We start from the raw sequence: 16083 nt of genomic DNA, 5'->3' as shown, positions 1-16083 counted from the left end.
AGCAAGACTCTTACTGTGTAATGAGTGTGGAACGGAGCAACATTTTGCCCCGTTGTATCAGTCTTAGGTTGTAGTTCCATTTTCCAGTGTCCTGCCTTACTGTGTTCTCTGCTTGTTCCATTCTTGAGACTGTCCTGCTTAGATGTTGTTGTTTGGGCCAGTGTGTTCCTCTCTGGGTCAAGCAATCCCTCTGTAGTTGCTAAATGCATGGGGACACAAGTAGAATTTGAATCCAGGCTTTGGAAGTAACAAAATGGCCGTATAGGAACCTAAATAATGAGCTACTCTTGTGGAAAAACTTTTTTGGTGAAAGCAAGGCAGTGACATACACATTCCAAACTCTTAGAATTTGGGGATATAGCAGGGGTCGGGTCAAACGAGTTTATTCAAACGAGTACTTACTGAGACTTGCATAAGAGGGGGGAGAGGGAGAAGGCAAAGAAGAAGCCAGCCCCCAGTGGCCTTGAAAGCAATCCACAAGCAACTGCTGTCTCCCTGCTGATGGATTTGCTGTCACCTCTCCCTGGCATGAGGTGACAGATTTCTCTGTCGGATGAAGCCAGAACCAATAGCCATCCGTCACTGTGAGGACAGACAGGAATAGGAAGGAGGCATGGAGGGGGAGGTAGAAAGCCCTGGCAAAATGTTTCCCCACCATCCTTCCTTGTCAGTGCTGGGTCATGGGGAAGTAGGTCTTGCCACGTACTGAGCATGGGAATAGGAGTGCTTGTCACTGAAAGGTTGGCGAGGTCTGAGTCTGGGAACAGGAATGGAGTGGTGTGCAGTTGTAGGGAGAGCTGTCTTCAGTAGGGAGGGACATCTACTTGGGATACTTGTTCTTGGGATTTTTATTACCATATTATATCATACTGCACTGTATTATCCAGTCACGGAGGAAAGGCTCCTAGAGCTGCTGGTGTTTTTGGCCTGTCCTTTGCAAGTGATAGGTCATAGCAGATGGAAGGGCAAGTCACTGCTGGGTTGCACCCTGGCCAAGAGTCTGCCGAAAGGCTTGCCAGCTCTGCCTCCCCCTATGCGCAAGCAGCAGAGCCAGAGCCCAGGAACTCTCTGGGGCGCCCCGGGTGCAAGAGGCTTATGTTCCTTCTGTCTCTTTGTGAATTGTAGAGATACAGTTCTGTAGTTAAAGCTCCCTGTCTAGCCTTTTCACTCCTTAAGTGCAGTTTCAAAGCTGAAAACAAGACAAACTGCCCACTCGGAGCTATGTTGTTGGGCAGAAGAAAATGCTTCTCCATTTCTGTGCACTGTTTTCACCGGTAGGCTGAGTTGCTTTTATTTACTCCAGCATGGATATATATCAGGAGAGGGAACGAGGAGGAGAAAGAAGTGATTCTTTCAGCAGGGGTGCCTGAGCCCCTCAAAAGCTACAAAAGGTATATGATATTAACAGTGCAGAACTTTTTTGTCCTCTAAATGCACATGACTTGCAAAAAAAATAAGATTGCAGTTAGTGGGGTAACATGATACAGAAAAGCTGTGCCCAGGCTCCAGGCCTGACCGCAGCAAAGGAATTTTTTCCTGCCTCTTGCTTCTTCTGGGTATGTCCTGTTACACATACTTGCAAGATTGTCAAGCCATGCCCCATCCTTAATGCCTAGTATTATTTCTCCGTTCAGGTCATCCTGAGCTTCGGCCCGTGAAGGCTGCCGTTCTCTTATCTCTGAGAATCTCCTAAGAGTTGAGAGGTGGGTGGTGGGTCAGGGTCTTTCATCCTTCTGTCCGTCCTTCCTCCATAGGCCTCTCTGATGCTGCAAATTTCCTCCTTTCCCCAGTGCGTGATACATGTCATGCGTGAGCTGAGGTGGGGCTGTGCAGTGTGGTGGAGTGCCAGGCAGGATCTTGTACTTTGTGATCCCCAGCTATGTCCAGCGCCTTTAAAGTGGCTCCAGTCTCTCCTCAGACTCTGTATTGTTCCCAGCTTTGGGTTGTGACAGCACCTGCTGCCCATGTTTGTCTCTTGGTACCTTTGCAGCGTTTTTTTGCCTGGTATTTAAATCTTCTTACCTCGCACCTAATTTTAGCCTTTTCGCTTTTGAGTGTCCTGATAGATGGTGCTTATCTAAAATGCTCAGCCAACCGCCCCTCCACATGGCCCTTGAGCCCCTGGAAGAGTTTGGAGCCTCATCCTTGGGAGTAGTTTCTGTCAATGTGGGAAACGGCGAAGCGAGATCTGTGATTTTGTAGAAAGAGCTTGAATTTGACAGAGACTGTCTTCTTGCCTGGAAGACAGAACCTGAAAGTTGGTGGGCCCTCTGTGTTGGGCAGGCTAATTCCCAGGAAGAGGGTGGTTCACACCTTCTGTAACTTTATTGGGAACATCGGTGACTTAGACCTTTAATTCACTCAGGCATCTTTGGGGTAGCAGGAGGATGGGAGCAAGGAGGGGCTGGAAGAACTACTTTTTCACAGATTCACAACACAGGAATACTTTTGCTGTCTAGAGGAACAGAGAGTTTGTCACCAGGGAGAGACTGGAAAAACTCGGTTTATTTAGTCGGTAAAGGCTGAGAGGGAAAATGATTCTTCTCTATAAGTATCTTAGCTGGATTACACACCAGCAAAGGAGCAGAATTTATGGTACAAACTGGACATGAGCGTTCTAGCTGGAAGTATTGCCTGATTCATGGCTGATATTTGGGGCTGTGAAGTTGTAGAGGAATCTCCAAGTGCGTTGTAAGAAATCCAACTTGATTTTAAAATGAAGCTTGGTCAGTTTTTGAAAGATAAGTATGCAGCATGTATCTCTGATGGGACAGGCTGGAAGCACAAACACTGGAGGTCCTTTTCTGTCTTGTATGACTCTTCTTCCTGATGAAATAACTGTAACTTCTAGGTTTTGACAATCCACATGTCAAGTGTAGGTTAACATCAAGCAGGCTTGGAATGTGTCTTTTGCATCTGGACAAAATCTAGATATATACTTCTTTATATAGCTGACAAGAGAGAAATGTTTCTCTCTCTTTTCTTGCCAGTTTCCTGAAACATTTAAAAAAAAAAAAAAATCCCTTTAATGAATTCAAGTAAAATCTGTTCCTATTTTTACTCACTTCTAAGATGAGATGTCAGTGAATGATACCATTTCAGCCTGTGGTTTAAGATGACTGTGAACTTATTTTGTTTTCTAACATGTTAAATTCCTCTTTTAAATCTGTTAGTTTTGACTCCAAAATTAAATTCTATTCTCCTTCTCATAGGACCTACAAGAGAAGACTGTGCAGTATTCGTCAGTGCCCTCTGATGGCTGCCCTCCAGTGAAATGGAATGACTTAGTTCTCAGAGCTGGTATGGAAGAGCGCATCTAAGGAAATGACCCACAGAATCTGTATTGATTTAATGCAGCTTAAGAAAAAAAAAAAGAAAGAAAGAAAACCAAAAAAACCCCGCATGGTTCTGAAGAAAGGATGGCTAACAAACCCAGATAGGCCAGGTATGTGGAAGGCCTAACCATCCCATAAAGGGACAAATAGATGGGTTATTAAGCAGGTTAGGCGTCTAACTCCTATCTAAAGCTGACAGGAGTTAGGCACTTCATTCATTTAGATGTCTGGCTAAATCCTGTGAAGCCTCAGTCCTTTGACATCCAAACACCTTTGTAAATCCGGCGCAAAAATCTATATATGAGGTATTTATTTCTAAGTTGCTCCTACAAAGAGCCAAGAGGGAAAAAAACTAAGCATTTTGTTGAAAAGTAAAGAGCACAAGCATGTTCCTTTAACCTGAATTAGTATGCATAAAGCTTGGGCTGCTGCTGCTGAAGCTTTGCCTGCTCGCAGGCCTGAGACTTACATCTGTTTTTTCATTTGTGATAGGCTGATGTGCTTTGACACTGCACCCCTTTGAGAAGCTACCAACAGGCAGTGTCAATATTTCCTTCTGAAAAAAAAAATCCCCACTATCTAAAAAGTTGTTTTATAACATGCTTTTCAGAATTAATTTGCTGAGCATGAAGGCTGGAAGCCTCCACCTGGAAAAAATGTGGTTCCACATTCAGCTTCTGTATTCCCTGCATCCCTGTAGTCCTTTTTCTGTTGTCCTTCCTTTTTTCTCCTGCTCTTCAGAAAAGAAAGAGAATGTGAATATCCGCTGTCATTCATGGCAGTGGCTGGCCTAGGTTAGTGTCTAGTTAGGTCAGTGTCTAAGCCAGGCTGCTGTGTCATCAACTGGAAGTGTTCCAAATTTCAGGAGTCAGACACCCAAAACCTTGAGACTGGCAGGAAAGTCAGGAAAATTAAGTGCAGATATTTAGGGGACTGTTTCTTTTATTGTCTGCTTATTTTGTTTTCTTTTACTTCTTGGCTTTGACATGCTATCAGTTACCCTTTCAAATTTTTCTAGGAACTCATAAGGGCTAGGTATTCTCCTTTAAAGTGAGAAAGACATGGGTCTCGGACATAAGCACTTGACTCCAGGAGTGAAGGCTTTGTGAAAACAACTAAATATCAGAAGACTTGTGTGATTAAATCACAAGTGTTGACAGCAGCTGAGGTGTGTTTTCCCCGGGGCTCTGGCAGTGCTATTGAGGGAGGTGAATTCACACTACTGTTTTCCTTACCACCTGGACAATTCTGTCCATTGAAAGAAAATGAGAAAGGAGACAAATCCATCCTGACTCCCACCAGTAACAGGCACACACTTTTAACATCATCTGTGGGATTGCTCATTGCCAGCCCTGGTGAAATACCTGTTCGATTGCTTGGGAGTCCTTTTCACTGAGCTCCTATAATCCCCTTGGTAGTAAGCTAACTGAAAAGACAACTCTTATTATCCTTGCCTTTATTTCAGTTATGTGTGCAAGGGTTGAATTCGCCCTTTTGCAAAGGGCTGAGGTGAAGGTCTTGAGCTGGGTTTATATGGAGCGTCAAATAGTGCATTGTTTAGCAGTGCACAGTTTGCCCTTAGAGGAGTCTTGCTGAATTAGCAGCATTGGATTATCCACGTATTGTGCTATTTTACCCTTAAACAGACTTTCAATGAGCTGACCAAAGTCAACTTTGTGAGTCTTTAATGGCTGGGATTTGGAGACTATGCAGGGAGATTGTAAAGACCAGCATCACATTAGTGACTTTATAGTCTTCAGCAGCAGTTACTGTGAAGCTGTGTCGGCTAGTCCATCACTGGAGACTTTATTCCCTTCTTAACTTGCAGCTGAATACCATCTGGCCCAGGTGATTTACTGTCCCTGAGTTCCTCTGCTTGGTCCATAACTTCCTCCTTGGAGATTTCGGTGTCTGCTAAGGCCGTGTTCTGATTCCCCATGAAAAGGGTTTTTGGAATAGGAATCTCTCCATTGTCCTCTGCAGCAAAGGAGGAGACAAGAAATGCAATTAACTTCCCTACTACTTTCTTTTAAGGGGACTAAGTACTTATAATCATGCGTACATCCTTCTTGCTTCTTATTTATGTATTCTTCTGGCTTAGGGGAGTCTTTATTGTTGGGAATATTTCTTTTTGTGTTTTCCTATTATCTACTTTAATTTCCTTTTTGAATCTCTTATGGCATAGATTATATTCTAAATGGCGCACGTTATAAGGAGACAATTGTCTTTCTCAAGGATGCTAAGAAAATTCCGTACTTACTCTCTGAACTGTCCTGATTTTACTCTACTTCCCTTGAATCCCATATATGCAAGCTTCTGCTACATATATGCAAGTTCTATCCTAAGTGACATGCCAATCAATATGATGGTGGTTAATTTTTTTTTTCCCCCTTTCCTTCCATCCTTCTGTCTGTCTGTCCTTCCTTTTTCTTTTAGGTAGTTGACTGAGGCAGAAGGGCCTACAAAATCCGATCATTACTGCATCTGTACGTTGTTTCATTTTAAACAGTACTGCAGTACAATCCCAGTATTTTTTCCTCCTACAATTTTTATTTTATGTTGACTGGGATAAGTGAATCCCCAGTACCCACACCAAACAAAACAATGACAACTAGACACCCCACCTCCAGCATCCACGTTTCTCATTGTGAGGAAGAGCTAAGAACGTTTTTGGTTGTGTGGCTAAGCGCTTCCATGCCACCTCCTGCAGAAATACCTAAAAGGGCCAGGCCTGGATGCTCTCTGGATGCTGATCCCGATGGCTCTGGATACATCTGTTCTGGGCTATGCTGTGCAGTGCCAGGCAGAACTCTTCCTACCTCTGAATGATCTAATCTTGAGTAGGAAGGGAGAGACAGAGTGCCTGTCAGAGAGGTACTCCGCCCCAGATAATTACCTAATTACCTGAGAGGTAGGGTTAATTAACCTGGGCGGATGGCCACAGTCATGACTGTGCTGCTTCTGGGAACTGAGCTGGTCTCTTTGTCTGCTTTGTGCTGTGTGGATGGCTAGCTCATGTGGGGCCAGCTGCGGTATTTCTATTCAGAAGTGCTCTGCCATCCCCTTAATGTATCAGGAGCTCATGAAGGCTGAATTAATTAACTTCCACTATGGTTTCATGGTGACTTAATGATCTCTTTGTTACAGGTGGAGAACTGAGGTACAGGACAATTAGGGACTCTATCAAAGTCACCTAGGAATTCTCTGGGAGAGCTGGGGAGTGAAGCCAGCGTTTCCTATCTGTGATCTAACCACAAAACTTCCTTTCTTCTCTTTTGAAGTACTGTGGACAGGTATATTGGCTGGGAAGCTGCACCCCAAGGATGACTGGATGCAAGTCATTGTGTGTGGGGTGCCAGGTGATTAACGCTTGCAAACTGTGGGTTCATTCAAAGTTTTTTCGACAAACCCTCACTGTGGCATCTCAGCTCTGTTCAACTGCGGGAATGAGATTAAAGGTGAAGTTTCAGCCCAGAGCTCATCCTCAGGCAGGACAGAAAATAGAACCGAGTGAGTTCTCTGGGTTTTTACCCACCCTGGAGATGCTCTGTGGGCCAGAATGTCACTTCTGATTGTGTCTGTGCTGTGCTCTCATCCTTTCTCATTAACCCCTTCCCCTGTGTGCACCCTGCAGACTGCGCAGCTCTCTGCCCTGCAGCCGATGTGGCTGCTAAGAGAATCTTTCTTTGTGCTACTCTGCCCAGGAATCCTCAGTTTGTGGATTCCCTGCTCTTCTCTCACAGCTCTCCTCTAGTCTACCCTGCTTTATATTATTTACATTTTAACTGCTTGGCGGCTCTTCTTTCTGCCTTGTCCAAGGCAGTGCCAGCACTCTTGCTAACATAAAATATTATTCCTTTTCAATATACCCTTAAAGCCCAGCTTTGGAGACGGTAGCAGGAATGGGGCTGGGAACTGGCAGACCTGTGTGCTAGACCAATGGATCTTGCTGTATGTTCTGATAAGTTGCGTTTTATCTTCCTTCCTGCCTCTTGCAAAGTGTGCCAAGATGAAAGTTTGAAAGTTGCTTATTGACGTTCCAAGATTTAGTGTCTCATCGCTGCTCACAAACTCCCCTTTCCAATGGCTGCTCCACAGGAGTAGCTGCATGCCATGCTGTGGAGTCTTGTCAGATTTTTGGTAATGTTTCTTTTGCTGCTTCTGAGTAGGTTTTGGGTAAATCTTCCATTTTATCTTCGAAGCACTTTGCAAATGCTAACTCATTTGCATGCCATCCCTCTAAGGCACATGGTGGTGTAGTTATTTAACAGAAAAGGAGGGTAAGTCATAGCAGTACATTAACTGAGGTTACTCTAATATTAAGCCCTAACAGCGGTTCTAAGGAAGTTACAAAGCAGGCATGAATTTGCCCAGAATTTATATGCCACTGTCTGCCATTTAATCAGGTAGCCATTTGTTTAGAATTAAGTTTCTGTTTAGATTTGGACTGTATAAATGACACATCTCATTTTTTCCACACATTGTATTATCAATAATACAGGGATAAGCTCCCTCCTATCCCTCCCCACTCCCTGCCAGGAAAATGCTCACTTAGATCCAGATCCAAAAGATTTTTTTGACGTGCTCAAATCCCCAGATAACCTTTCACAAAACGTTCCTAACCCTCTCTGCATCTTGATCCCTTATATGTGCAACCTCTAATTTGTGTCTTCTAACTCATAAGGATCTCACATAGACAAAGCATTAAAGAATTTAAGAGGCTCCAATATTGTTTTAATGGAGATTATGTAAGTATTTGGTTTTGGCTTTGGGAATCCAAGAATGGCACATCGTCCTTCTGTCCTGGGGTACACTGTGCTTGTGTAGCATATCAGCCTGTTTCCTTTTTATGAAATCTAAGGCTTCTGAAGAACTAGTGTTGTGTCATTTGAGTGACGTGCCCTAGGAATTCAGAGCTTGCCCTGCCCTTCCCTATGGCTTTTATTGCAAGAGAGCTAATGTGGGATGAACATGGGTACTGATGGTTCTGCTGCTAGGCTGACTGCAAAAAAATGTAAAATACAAAGAATTAAGGTAGGTATCAGTAAAGGATAGTGCATGATTCAGTAGAAGAAATGGAAAAGGAAAAGCAAGCAAAAATATATGCATGAAAAGGGAATCGTTCTCTGTGCTATTATTTTATTAATACAGTGGATGAGCTCCTGAAGGCTGCTTTCTTACCTCTCTTCTCAGATCTGTTTGGGTAAATCGGAGGCCTTCTCTGTGTGAACGTGTCGCATGAAAAACATAAGGAAGATTTCCTTCCTGTGAAAACCGGAGTTCAACAGTAGCAGAAACATTCCTGTTTCCCCCACCTCTGATACAAAGTAGGTACAGTAGAAAAGGGATGTTGAGATCTTTGTAGCTAGGGCCTGGGTGGGCAAGGGATGGAATTTCTTGCTGTCCAAACAGGAATTCTTAGGTACAGACTTAGGTAAATTATTAGTGAGTAAGCACTGGAATATTCCAAGTATTGATGTAGTCCAGTCCTACATTAGCTGAAGATGAAAGAATCGCACCACCTGGGAGAAGGGGAGACAGGAGACAATGACGTATTGGGTTTTTGGTTTAAATGCAAAGGGAGAGAGATTCTTCTCTGGATCTTGTAGTTTTTATTTGCAGTTAAAGGCATAGTGTCTTGGAAGGTGTTTCAACCAAATAAGCAAGCCCAGGGTTGCTTTTGCAGCTTGTGACTTGTGACTATTCTTTCCTAAGGTGGCCATGAGGGGCACTGCAGGGTAAGGAATGGGGACAACCACACTGGTCCCAAAGTAAGTTTGGTTTCAGATGACACTACAGAGCATAAACGGTTATCCCCAACAGCACTGCAAGGACTGACTGCATTCGTAGTTTATAGAGTGCTTTAGGAACAAGGATGGTACTGCTAGTTATGACTGTAAAACAACCTTAACGATTGTATGCTAATGGAGATTGTTGTTTGGGCAATGCTGAAACACCTATGTATAGGCACAAAAGTTTCTAATTGAGGAGGCCTAGCCGATGAAACGATCCAGTGGGGGGGGAAAAAAATTGCATGATTGTGTGTGTTTTTGTGAGTAAAGGTGCAAGGATCTGGCTTGACTTCCGAGGGGTGTATTTATGTATGCACAGCCAGTCGTGCACCTATAACGCTGTAGGTAGAAGTGACACTACTAAGGGGTCAGAGAAGGGGAGTCTGAAGCCTAGGACTGTGGGGTAACGTCATTGCCTCTGCTACCAAATCATTATTTGAATGACCTTGGACAAGACCTTTAACCATTCTTGGCAGCAGTTTCCTCGCCTGTAAAATGGGGCAACACTCATCTGCCTGGGGGTGAATTAAGTAAATTTTTATCACATACCTTGCTGATGAGAGGAATGTTGTGAGCTGGGTTATTGAGACAGGTTTGTATGCTGCTTCTGCTGCAGAAGGAATCTGAGAAGAGCTTCACAACTGCTTAGCGTCTCTTCACCATTTGTTCCTTGTCATCATTCTTGTTTCCATAACAGACTTTTGAGAAGCAAATTACTGTAGGATGGTAATATTCCAATAACTCGGTGATGTAAAATCTGAGAAGCACAAAGCAGATGAAAGGATGTGCATGTCTATATGAATGAGAATGTGTCTCAGTGTGGTGCATACTTGTGCATGTGCATATTTTACACGTTTATTACTTTACCTTTGTGTCTGGTGTAATTGTATATGAGTGCATGTACTCAGCCCTACATGTAGGACTGGGTTCCTAGCTACACATAGAAGTGCTTCTGAATGTATTTAAAGATCTCTCTTTGCATTCTGGAGTCTGTGTTCATTCTGACACAGATATATGTGTTAAACACGACCTTGTAAGTGCGTGGTGAAATGAGAACCTACTTTGGAAACCATGACTGAAATGCATGGTCCAAGACATGTCCTAAAAGGATTTAAAATAATGGAATCACTGAATGCATCATTATTGATGTTTACCTAGGGTATTGCTGCAGAGGCAATGTTTTCTTCTTGGAATATCATACAGGTTGAAGGAGGGAGTCAGGGTGGTTAATATGGCTTGAATGAGTCCTCCCTAGAGACAACATGCTGTTCTAAGTACCTGTATTGTCTCACCTGCGTGGTGTAGCATAGGGAGTGACTATCTGAGATAACACACAAAGCAAGTATAGGATAAGAACACAAATTCCTGGCTGGCCCCATAGCATAGAGCGTGTAGTCCTAGATTCTTTGTTTATCATCTTACAGATTTAAGTAGTAGCTCCTGTCCCGTGCCTGTATGGGCAAGTGGTAATATTCAGAAAACATTTACCTGGGGTATGTGTTCTTAAGGAGTATGTTGACCCTGTTATTGTGTAGGGGGATATCGTTACTCTAAAAAACATCATGTCTAAAGGCCTCTATTTAAACTTCTCCAGTTCCATCAGAGCCTAACAGTAGGTCTGTTGCCTATAAGAAACATTTACCTGGATGTAAAGAAAACAGTTCTTAAGGGTTATGGGTAGTGAAGGTCACCACCAATATGTAACTCCACTTGCAAATTTGAAGATCCTTGAATTTGCTTTGCCAAAAAATGCCCAAAAATGGCATTGCTCTTGCTCCAACTGAAGAGTGATGGTCTCAACAGGTTGCCTGGCAGGCCATGGCCCGTGTGACCATGTTTTGTTCTGTCAGCTTACAGAGGCAAGCGCACACCCCTAACGGGCTCTTAGGACACCTGCCTGCCATTGCTGGCCTTTCTTCTGCAATGAATCTTCCATCTATGTCCAAAGTCATAGGATGACAAACAGACTCTGGCTGCAACTCTGCTCTTTGCTTTGGTTTTTCTCCCCTGCGCCTATTTATCTTTCAAGGCCCCCACTCGTTTTTATCTTCTGGGAGTTCTAGCTTGCATTCAAAGGCATCCAACATCCTCTGTGGGCTGACAGTGTTGGAGAGCCAATGCCAGAAAGTCATACAAGGCATTGATTTCTCTCTCTCTCTCTCTTCTTTGCCAGCTCCGTGATTACTTTCAAGTTTAGTAACAATTTTCACATTGTTTCATTTAACAAGTGGGGCTCTGAGTTTCCATGCAGAAGTTGTGCTGGCATTTGAATGTGTATGTGTGTGTCAGTTTTTAATTTGTGGGTGGGAATGGAGGGACACTCACAGTTATTTTGCAGCTGCTATTTGCAACAGTGGCTTCACTCCTTGGGGTCAGGCACTTTGGCATGTCCTGGGGATGGTGAAGGTGTGGGTCTCCAGCACCGTCCCACATGCACCCGGGTCTCCAAGGTACCCTCCCACACGTACCTTGGGAATAAAATCAAAACCACCCAGGGCAACCTGAAAAAAAAATGGAAAGCTGTGTTTGCATGATCCGTGTCAGTTCACTGCTTTTCTTCCATCCCTTTTATCGTAGGCTTCGGAGCAAATTGCTAAACTGGAACCTTTTAAACTATTCTCTTTTCTCTGCACTCTGCGAGCTGGAAGCCACAGGTCACACTTTTTTCTCCAGTTTCCCACCTGTACCATCTCCGTGGCGTTCAGTCAGTGCCCACTGTCGGTAGGTTGATGGTAACAGCATATGTTCAGATGCTGGGCTGAGGAGCAGAAGGGAGTGTTGCATTGCTAAGAAACCCACCTAGACAGCCAGGAGGCCCAAACTCCACTCTGCTACTGCATTTGCGGCACAGCTGCTAGTAAGTTACTTTTCTTCTGTGTGCCCTCTATGTCCCCCCAGTGTGAAATCTTCACTGCTCTGGAGTGAGGCTACACTGATCATTGTTAGTGAAGGAGTGTAATATCATTTGGTGGATGGCATCTGTATGTCATTGCCAAATATTATCAAATGCTTCCATCACACTCCTGTCTTACTGTCCTTTGGATGCAGCATGTCACCTTAGAAGGAGCAAGGTTAAAAAATTTTCAGTGACAAGAGAACAAGTGGTGGGAAGCAAAGAAAGCAACCGAAACTCACCCGACCTTGGCTGCACCCAAGCAGCTTGCTATGATTAGATATTATTGCGCTAGGAGCTTGGGTAGTTTAATGCCCAGTGCTGGAGGGGATGAAGAGGGCTTCCTTCCTCTGCCAGATGCCTTTGAGTAGGCAGGGCCTGTGCCTACTCTAGTTTCATGTTAACTTCTATTGAATACAATGCCTCATTGTTCAGGAGAGACCACTTTGTTATTTTGTTATAATGAGAAAAATGAAGAGAAGGGGAGTGTTTACTGAATCTCAAAACCTGGCGTTTGCATCGTTCCTGTCCACGCTAGCCTTCTTGCTTCGTGGCAAGTTGTTGTTGTATTTTGGTTTGGTTTGGTTTTTAATCATTCCTTTATCATTCATTTTATCATCATCAATGCTGGTTTAATGGAGCAACCTCAAAAATCTGTGCTGACGATGTACGGGGAGCAGAGGCACTAGAGACACCAGCATAGCTCTCATACACAGAACGTTGGTTTGTTTCTAATACCTTTGCTGCCTCCAATGAACCTTTTAAAGTCAAAGTATGCACATATATGCACACCATTAAGTGCCTAGAGTCCAGACTGGTTTTTTATATTTTAAACACGGGTGGAACTAAAACCCGCCGCAAAACTGAGATGTGCCAGTGATGAGCTGTACAAACTGGCATGTCATTCCTACCTGACTGCAGGCTGGAGGGACAGAAGCAGCTAGTTTTTCCCCATTGTCAGGTGCAGGTAAGGGCACTTTAAGCTTCTAGCTGGGTAAGCTGGCCCTCGCATGCTGTTACCTGTTGGTTAGTGAGGATGGCTGCTAAACAGACAGTATTTCTTCTGTTGAGTCTCAAGAGCTGGTGCCAGCATCTCTTTGAAAAGGAGAGAGCCTTTCAGCTTAGAAAGGCCTGAGACAGGGCCCTTTCCCACTGCTGCATCCTGGCACAGACCCTGCCTGATCACCTGGCACTAAAAAGGACTCTAGGTCAGCCTGGGAATGGAATTGGGACACCTTTGCAATTGGATGTTGGCATTGATCCTGTGCCTCATTAGTCTGATGGCAGGCAGGTTCCTTGAGGCATGCTCTGAGGCCCATCCATCTGATTACAATGTGAGGCTTCTCCTCAAGCAGGGGAGTGGACACAGGGGAGTTTTCAGTAGGAGTCTGATCCCAGGTTGTTATACCCTGGCTTCCTTTTTCCTTATTTCAAGTAGGTTAGTGTACAAATGCACACATATGCATAGGAAATGTGGAATTATGTCTCTCTTGCAAGATTGGCCTCCAAACAGTTAATCAGTCCAAGAGGGGTGACAGGAGAGAAAAGGGAGGAGAAAGGGGGTGCTCTGATTTGCTGTTCACTGGATCCTAGCCATTCTGCCTGGGCTTCGGCTCAGCAAGGCTTCCAGCCCGCACCCCCCTCCCAGCCTTTCACAAGAGCTGAAATCTCTGTTCCTTGCTCTCCCCAGTGGGAGCCCCGCTTTGAAGCAGCAGTAAATCTCTTCCCGCAACCTGGCAGACTGCTCTTTCTCCAGAGGGGGAGCAAGGGGGGAGTCAAGCCTGGGCTATCACCTGCTCATGGTCTCATCTATCACCTTGAATTGTGTTGCAGGATAAAATTACTCATCCAAACCTAATGATAAATTAAATCAAGTCTGGAGTAAAGAGGATTAATGGGCTGCGCGCGCACATGCACACATGTGGCAAAGCAGCCATGACCCAGGTGAGGTTTGAAATGCTTGCTGGAAATGAAGAAGCCAGTCACTAGGTGGACTAGGGAAGGCTGAGAGGCTCCTGAATCCCTTTGCAGAAACACACTGGGCTGTGGGACCAGCTTTCACGTAGATGGTGAAGTCAACTGTGCTGTGTGAGACTTTATCCCATGGGGAGGAGTCTCTCTCTCTTGATGAGAGCCTCATACAGGTGGGGGAAACCGTGGAAGAGGAGGGCTTTCACTAAATGACTATATAAGCCATAAACATATTTGGCTGAAGACCAACAGTGTCTGTGTTGTTTCTGGAGAAATAGGCAGCTGTGTTAGAGCAGAGGCTTGGAGTACAAACTGAGCAGGAATGTTTAGTTATTGCACAGGTCAGCTGTCAAAACCCAGGGCAAGGCAAATTTTAAAGCATCCATTTGTGTCCCTGCTGTAAAATGCAGCATAGTCTGGAGGACTGAATATGGTGCTGTGAGGTAGGAAGCTTAGGTCCTCTTCCCAGCTGTGCTCACTTCAGGAGCCTCAAAAGGCTCCTCGGTGGGTTCAGCACTCGGCTTCATCTCATGCTAAGCTGGACCGGGAAAGCAGACCGTCATCAGGATCCCCTTTAGGCTTAAAAATCTATGACTCCCACTGGCCTGCAGCAGTGAGGAGTTGAGTGTCTTTGATAGTCTGTACCTGTCAAGTATTTCAGGGGTGTAAACACTAAAAAATATTTAGCATCCCTAGAATGCGTTATGTCTGAAGGAATTTGCAGAAGCCAGCCCCTCACCAGCGCTCCTGTGACAGGCAGGAGTTAGTCCCGTTTCTGCCGTGGGGACACTGAGGCAAGGGCTAGTTAAAGTGACTGTGGATGCCAGGTGCTCCCATTACTCCCTGCTCTGGCCTCCCTCCCACTCAGACCACTAGATTACATTGCCTTATCATCACCTGACAATGTTTCTCAAAATCAACAGCCTCATAAAGCTTTTCATAATCTGCAGCAGATGCGGTAAGGAGCCCAATTATTAGCTTTATGGGGGGAGGGGGAGGGAAACAAAAACCAACCTTCCCTCAACTCACCACACAAAACCCCCCTAATAAATAAAGTAAATGTGTGTCGGGGCTGGGTGGTTCATCCCCAAAGCAAACAGGGTATTTCTCTCTCTCTCTCTCTCTCGGGTTTGGCTAAAAAAAGCAAATAAACCACAGCGGAAGCGCGTCATGGTACAAACCGTAACCAGATGGCGCGGGTGAGAGCGTGGGAGGGGAGAGGGGGTTTCTCTGAACGGAACATGCATGTCAAAGAGCAAAACTACAGAGAGAGGCAGTTATCAGAGAGACCTCTTGTTTGTGTGACAGTTTAGGTTGCCTCCCCAGCCACGGCTGAGAATCCTCCCTGGGGGTGGGTTTGGGGGAAGGGGGAAAGTCTGACTGAAACTGAGAGTGCTGGAGGCTGCGAGTGGAAAATAAAATCGAATATGGCAGGACTCCCTGGAATCAGCAGTAGTCCGCAAAACATCTCACTCGGGTCCTTTCTTTTTCTGTTCTGCTGCTGCCTGCTATTGGAATCCGTCAGGTGCTTCTTTTCTCCCCCACTCACCTTTCTTCTCTGAGCTTCTCAGAAATACACTGCTGGCCCTTGTTTTCCTCCTACACCGTTCAGCCTGCTTGCCCCTGGGGGAAGGGGCCTGTCAGGGTGGGTCTGCAGGGCTGGGGAATGTCCCGGGGAGCCAGCCTGCCTGGGCTCAGCAGAAGCAGGGTGCTTCGAAGGGATTGTGGTGCCTGAAGCAGGTCTCGCTCCTTCTCTCTCTGCTCCCATTCAGCCAATGTCCTGCCGAGGTGGCTCAAAGGCCATCCCTTTTAAAAGGCCTCCCAGGAGGCATACTTCACAGCTGACAGGAGAGCACGGACATTGGCTCTTGAAAGGACCCTCGAGTCTCTGCTACAGGAGGAGTTGGGCTGGATTTCTATACCTTGTGCTCCATTTCTGTTTCTTTAGCTGCACCTCTCCTTTGCATTAGCTGAGGTGGAGAAAGAAGCTCCATTTCCCCTGTAGTGGTTAGGCAGGGTGATTTTTAGCTGTGGAACAGACATGGCATCAGTGCTGTGAAGTGGGCATCATTTTTGCTTCTGTACAATGTGA

General features: G+C 45.1%; 1 protein-coding gene across 1 annotated transcript in view; it reads left to right on the top strand.

Annotated features, from left to right (window-relative positions):
• The window catches only part of SAMD11 (sterile alpha motif domain containing 11), a 258540-nt gene that overhangs the window by 31883 nt on the left and 210574 nt on the right, over positions 1-16083 (top strand). The window contains exons 2-3 of the mRNA XM_068916038.1: positions 3213-3445; positions 8529-8662. The gene's annotated coding sequence lies outside the window, so the exon portion shown is untranslated. The remainder of the gene's footprint in view (positions 1-3212; positions 3446-8528; positions 8663-16083) is intronic.

This window comes from Struthio camelus, chromosome 21, assembly GCF_040807025.1.
Source record: "Struthio camelus isolate bStrCam1 chromosome 21, bStrCam1.hap1, whole genome shotgun sequence".
In the NCBI taxonomy this organism is placed as follows: Eukaryota; Metazoa; Chordata; class Aves; order Struthioniformes; family Struthionidae; genus Struthio; species Struthio camelus.
The sequence above is the reverse complement of the archived record's forward strand: the minus strand, read 5'-3'. Positions and strand labels throughout refer to the sequence as shown.